Below are 7,110 nucleotides of genomic sequence, written 5' to 3'. Positions count from 1 at the left end.
GTGTGAATGAATTTTGGATAGCTTGAATGGTTTTGTCGTGGTGATTTTTTGAAATAATAGTAAAAAAGGAACCAGTAAATGTCTTTTTATTTTTTTAAAGTGCAGCTTCTAAACACTTCAAAAAAAAATGTACACATAGAAGACAAGTTATTCTGAGGAAATATGCATAGTTTCATGACTATACAACACTATATGGATGATAGAAAATTAAAAAACTATCATACATCTGATGTCACTCAGTCCCACTGTCACTGTGGGTAATGTGTGTGTGTGTGTGTGTGTGTGTGTGTGTGTGTGTGTTGTCAGTTCTTCTTGACCTGCTTTTTTCTTCTTCTTTTCTGACCTCATGACCCAGTCAGCATTTTTTGTACAATGGTCAAGTCTTAACTTATCAATTTCTGTATTGCATTTGTGTTTGATATTTCTCATGGGTATTTCATAATTTTCGACCTTACAGTTTGAGTTAAAATTCTATTTTAGCGCATTTCATCTGTAAAAGAAAACATGCCTAATAATTCTGCACACATGAATATAAGGGCCCTATTTAAACGATCTGAAACGCAAGTGTCAAAGCGCGAAGCGCAAGTAACTTTGTGGGCGGGTCTCGGCGCTGTTGCTATTTTCCCGGCGGGATAAATGGCTCTTGCGCCCGGCGCAAATCTAAAATGGGTTGGTCTGAAGTAGCTTCATTATCCATAGGTGTGGTTTGGGCGTAACGTGAAATAAACCAATCAGAGCGTCATCCAACATTCCCTTTAAAAGCAGGTGCGCAAGTTCCATTGTGGATTGCTATTATTATGGCGTATTTACCAGGCGCACGCCAGGAGCGGTTCACAGCCGAGGAGACTGATGTTCTTGTAAGAGCAGTGAAAGACAGAGAAGTTGTGTTGTATGAGGATGGGAGAAACCCACCCAAAATAGCGTCATGATTTCCGTCATCTCATGTGTTAATATTTTTTTAGTGTAACAATTTATGATTTGCAAAAATAACTGTTGCATCTGTGTAGATTACATGAGCAAAGTGTATGCGCGTTGTGCACGCTATACATTATGGTCAAGCATGCGCCCTTAAAACAGCATAATGAACAACGCGTTTGACTTTAGACTAGGTTTTTTCTGGTCAGTGGCGCAATTGTTTAATGGAACAGCAAAATAGCACCAGGGATTGTTTGCGCCGGAACAAGCCTCCTTTTTTGCGCTGAACCGCCCAGGGAGCGCAAGTTCATTCACTAGTTTAGCGACGTTCTTCTGTGGAGGGAAAAGCGCGCTTTGCGCAGGTGCAAAATAGGAATGACACATGCGTCGGTGTACAAAGTCAATTGCGCTGGGTGCAAGATAGGGCCCAAGGAGTTTTTCTCTTCCAGCTTTCCTGGACTATTGTATAGCACTCATAAATGATTAAATAAAAAATAATGGTAGTTATTAAGATTGATATGGTTTGGAATTGGTAAAATGTACTTGGAAAAAAATCACAATAAAACAATGTTTTCATGTTTAAGTTTGGAATATTAACTGACATGAATGAATGCTATATAAATATTGTTCATGTTAACATAATGTTTATAAATAAAATCTTATTGTACAGTGTTACTAAAGTTATATATATATATATATATATATATATATATATATATATATATATATATATATATATATATATTGTTCTGTGAATGTGATTTTAAAGTCTAGATGATTCGGATTAACCCTTTAACTGCCGTATCCTTTAAAACCTCACTGCCAGAGGGATATTGTGAATGCATGTGCCCGCTGGGCACAGTTTACCTGATGCCACGGGGGGGTTATGGCATTGGTGGCTTGAGCCCGCCATCGCTGCTTGCAGCTATATTTTCTCTTGTTCTTCTTCATCTATTCGGTTTCTTTTCAGCCAGGTACAGATGTCTCAGATGCTCAGGATATTCCTCTTCTGACTGGATTGGTGATGCTTGCATTTTCTTCCTCTCCTTTCTGAGAATTTTGTTATATTCATGTTTTATCTTCTCCCTCCTTATGAAGGCAAATCCCTGACCTGAGAAAGACTGAGAGGGAGATTAGATTCAAACAGTAACTTACACACTCTACATTTAGTCCTAGTTAAATGTTTGTTGTCGGCGACAAGATTTGTTCTGGATCTATTACGTTGATCAAAATTGTAATTTACATAAGAAAAATACGTAAGTTAACTTTTTTTTTTTTTTTTTGTATAACATGATATTAACGTTTTCCAAAATGTAACCAACGTTAAGGCAACGATAAACATCTAAGAACTAGGCTCGTGCGCTTTACACAGATTTTTCTAATTTCAGACGTCTTTATTTGTCATTGACCATTATGTCAGATTTGTTTATTCATTGTTAACTTTCTACATCTAAAATACATTTTCTGAAAAATTTCTGAAAAAGTTTAAAGTTGACTACTCACCTTCTTTTAAGCTACCATCAAAAACGTTGTTCTCTGGAACCCATTTTCTTTTCTTATTGCCATTGTGTGTTAAACCACCATGTGCACATTTGTTATTGAAGTATTTTCCTTTAATCGGGACTTTAGTTTTTGCGTTTTGTTTTAAAGGTGGCATGTTTCACGTTAACATATTCAATTTGTGGACAAAACGGTTGTTTGTTCAAGACGCACATTAATGACGTAAGGATGATCGTAAGGCATTACTATTCAAAATAAACACCATTTGTGTGAGGGCAATATATTCGTTTTCGCCATTCAACAGAACGCACACTGGTACACTCAACATGGCCGCGCATTCGATAGCTCCCTATGGGTAGCTCAGAGGAATCATTTCCTGATTTGACTACTTACGTCTTAAATACGGTCGGTGTCAACAGCTGCATCTCTCACTAAATATTCTCACTTTTTTGTACCCTTGAACAATGGCATTTAATGACATTCCCGACACTTTAAAAAGAAAATAGATATCCATATCATTAAGCAGTCACTTATTTATAGTGCATTAAATTTGTATTTAATAAAAAAAAAAAAAAAACACAAGACACACACTTCAGTTTTATATTTTTGTATTATAAAACGTGAACTGAAGACTCTGATTTTGTACACTGTCCCTTTCAGGCATTTTTCTTACAGCTCATTCTGTAACACACACACATTTTTCAGGCCTGTGCTGGACTCTGGATCCTGTTCAGTTTGGCGTGGTTTAGATTAGTATGATAGCTGGAGTAAACAGTGTTTGTCTGCACTGAATAGACCTCGAGCCGCAGTGTGGGTCTTGTTTGAATGACACGTGTTCGACAGGTTCTCATCCAAAATGTTTGGTGTTTAGTTTTATGCCATAAAAATATTGGGCTTGTTAAGATTTTTTCTGTTGTTGAAAGTTTTTTTTTTTTTTTTTAACATTATGCCATTAAGCTGAAGGCGACCATCAAACCATGAAAATTTGTGTTGAGTTATCACTACTTTATCAATTCAAGCTTTTCATTCCCCTCTCTCAGGCTCTGGACTGGAGAGAGTGTCTGCTGGAGGAGGGGTGAGTATCTGATTGTGTCATGTGACTCATGTATCTTATCAATATTCACTTTTTTGATTAAAAACAGAATACACCGCATATGCATATTTATCTAATTCAACTGGAAGCACTGTGTATTGTCATTTAATTTGTTCTCTTTTAAAAACTATTAGAAAGTACAGAGGCGAAGCAGTCAGCATGAACAAACTCTTTCTATCTTGTGCATGTCTGATTGTTTGGATGATATAATTGTCATAGAAAATATGACACAATCTGTTTTCTGAGTTGCCACAAATGGTACAAACATTTAAATGAAGTAATTAATAATATAAATAAGTAAGCAAACATAACCAAGTAAGCATGCATTGTGTAAGTAAAGCAAAATCATCTTAGAAATGAAAGAAATTTATTTGGATCTTGGTTAACTTGGTTTCTTGTCTGTTACAGCTGCCTATGGAGTCACGGTTTTTTATCAGGCGGTTCTTCATGTTATTTTACGAGATCACTACGATTGCTTTAAAAGGTATGTATACTGATTGTTGCAACAGAAAATCTTCATGGTTTAAAGAAAAATATAACCAAATATTGGAAGTTTGTCAGAAAATAAGTATTTAAGTAAAATATTTATCTAAAAATTCTATCTCTCTCTCTCTCTCTCTCTCTCTATACATATATTTACAGTACAGAGCAAAAGTTTGAACACACCTTCTCATTCAAAGAGTTTTCTTTATTTTCATGACTATGAAAATTGTAGAGTCACACGGAAGGCATCAAGGGCTATTTGACCAAGAAGGAGAGTGATGGGGTGCTGCGCCAGATGACCTGGCCTCCACAGTCACCGGACCTGAACCCAATCGAGATGGTTTAGGGGTGAGCTGGACCGCAGACAGAAGACAAAAGGGCCAACAAGTGCTAAGCATCTCTCGGGGAACTCCTTCAAGACTGTTGGAAGACCATTTCAGGTGAACACCTCTTGAAGCTCATCAAGAGAATGCCAAGAGTGTGCAAAGCAGTAATCAAAGCAAAAGGTGGCTTCACCCTTCAGTGTGACTCTACAATTTTCATAGTCATGAAAATAAAGGAAAATCTTTGAATGAGAAGGTGTGTCCAAACTTTTGGTCTGTACTGTATACCCCCACACACACACACACACTACACTTTTATTAATTTACAGCACAGATTATATAAATAGACATCTAAATACATAAATTACATGTACTCTCTATAAGGACACATCTCTGTTTATAATTCACCTGCAATGTTACTGGAATGAATCAGACATAATGCAGGATTCATCAATATTTTATGTTGTTTATTTTTATGAGTAATTCCAAAATAGAAGAATTTGTATACACACCAACCACTGATACAGATACAATAGTAATGATAATCTATTAATTGTCCAATTGTTTTTATAGCATTTAATTTTAAAATGTAAAATATATTTCATTCAAATATTACTGTAGAAATGTTGCAAATTGCTGTCTTATTCAGTTTTGTATTGTTAACTTTTTGAACATAAGTTTAACAGTTTTGAAAACAGTATGTAAGCATGTGCAAGTTGGCCCATACGTACAAAGAGTTTTGGCAGTTGTTGTGTCTGAGTGAGAAAATAATTCATGAAATTTGAGAGATGTATTCATTGAATGCATTTTTTGTGCCAAAGCAGTGATAATTGATCCCCAGTTTAGCCCACATAGACTTCTGTTGTGCTCACTGTGTGAAGAGTTTTGCAAAAGTGACCTAAGTATTGAGAAATGTGTTCTAGCGTCTGTAAAAAACTGTAATTATCAATTAAATTTTACATTTGGGCTTTTACAGTCTTACAATTAAATGATGACAGGATTATCTGTAATGTTATCTTATCCAACTTAATATCTATAAATGTTTTTATTTGCTAACTTTTTTACATCTTATGTTTCTCATCTTTGCAATATTCTCCTTGTAGTTGATTTAAACCCTGTTCTCTCTTCCTTGTTCAGATTTTGAGATTGTGAGGTATGCATGTGGTAAGACAAAATTGGTGTTTGACAGGTTTTCCAAATTTGTCAGTGTCCACTTCTCCTGCCACAACAACATCAGTTTCTCCTCCAGTTTCTCCTCCAGTGCGCTCAACATCAGTCTCTCCTCCACAAACTCTCTCCGTCCACCCAGTGCTTGTGATTGTTCTGGGAGTTGTGCTCTTACTGCTCTTAGTGCCACTGCTTATATTGATTCAGCAGAACAGAGTGATGAGGAGAGGTAGGAGAGATCCAGAGACTGTCATATTGTGTCTTATTCAGTGTGTGATCAGTCATGTGTTGTGAACTGACAGCAGATTTGTCTGTCTACACTCACAGCTCTCTCTAAGAGGAGACACAGGACGACGACTGAGGCCGTTTATGAGGAGATTCAGCACAGACACAATCACTTCACTCAGAGGGGTGAGACATGAGCCATCAATCTCATTTAATAGCATTAATTAAATGACATCTGTCAGACAGTTGATTATTGTTCTATTATTAGTCCTGTTAAACCTACTGCTTCAAACCACAGAATTCCTGACAAGACCACAGAGCTGCAGGTGCATCTTCACATATATATATATATATATATATATATATATATATATATATATGTGTGTGTGTGTGTGTGTGTGTGTGTGTGTGTGTTTCAGTGAGTATCTCTTCCTGTGAGTATTTTTAGATTGTCATAAGGATGTGTTCATATGTTACACTAAGTGTAGGTGCAGGTGTGTCTGTGTGTGTGTGTGTGCCTATTTCTGGAAGGCAGTGAGGAATGAGTTCATGTGAGGATATGTTAATAGGCCTAACAAAAAAGGGATTTCTGCCTATAGTGCTTTTAAATGTGAATAATGAATATGTGTGCTGTGTTGTCTACATACAAATTCAGGAAATGAGGATTCAGTTTGTTTGTAAAGATGAACATGTTTCTGACTGCTCTGCTCTTCTTTAACAGAGAGTCTCATCTCTGAAGAACTGCATTCTGGGTATGAAGATGCTGATGAGTGGACTGAACTCTGACATTGAAAAAGTTTTTGTACTTTTTTATTTGTTTTCTTTTTTTAATTCTAAAATCAAGATTCTTATAGATAATATTTGACATTAATGTCTTAAATTTTATTTTGCATTAAGTTTATTTTTTTACTCATATTTGCATGTATTGTGGACAGAGCAGAGAATTATGATGATGTCATAATTAATAGGCGGAGCTCTCAAGGGGTAACAGGTAAAATAAACAGAATTACTTTTTTATAACCATTTTCATGTTTACATGAGCTATTCGCTATGTGTAATCAAGTCACTGAAGGGAAAAAGTATCCTTCAAATGTGATAAAGTGTTTTATAAACTGATATGAGATGTTTTTATGTCATTCTTGATCAGAGAGACTTCAGGAGGAGTATGATGAAGTCATGAGTGTCAGTGAAGATGTGAGAAACATGTTAAGTAATTATAACACTTTTGTTCTCATTATATTAACATCTTTATTTATATTTCAATATTTATAATATTATATATATATTTTTTAAATAAAACTATTTAGATCTAAAATATTTATCGAATTGCATAATTTGACATGAGTAAAGTTTTTTATGATGATGTGGAGGAGGAGTCAAAAAAAGAATTTGACTCAGTGATCT

At 35.5% G+C, this 7,110-nt stretch overlaps 1 long non-coding RNA gene across 1 annotated transcript; it reads left to right on the top strand.

The window, feature by feature from the left end:
* The first annotated feature begins 2,746 nt into the window (after nt 1-2,746).
* LOC113068357 (uncharacterized) lies at nt 2,747-5,700 on the top strand. The gene is made up of 4 exons (XR_003279525.1): nt 2,747-2,820; nt 3,456-3,490; nt 3,917-3,992; nt 5,452-5,700. It is a non-coding gene; the product is annotated as an uncharacterized LOC113068357 (long non-coding RNA).
* The last annotated feature ends 1,410 nt before the right edge of the window (nt 5,701-7,110 follow it).

The sequence above is a fragment of the Carassius auratus genome, chromosome 4 (assembly GCF_003368295.1).
Source record: "Carassius auratus strain Wakin chromosome 4, ASM336829v1, whole genome shotgun sequence".
Classification (NCBI taxonomy): domain Eukaryota; kingdom Metazoa; phylum Chordata; class Actinopteri; order Cypriniformes; family Cyprinidae; genus Carassius; species Carassius auratus.
The sequence above is the reverse complement of the archived record's forward strand: the minus strand, read 5'-3'. Positions and strand labels throughout refer to the sequence as shown.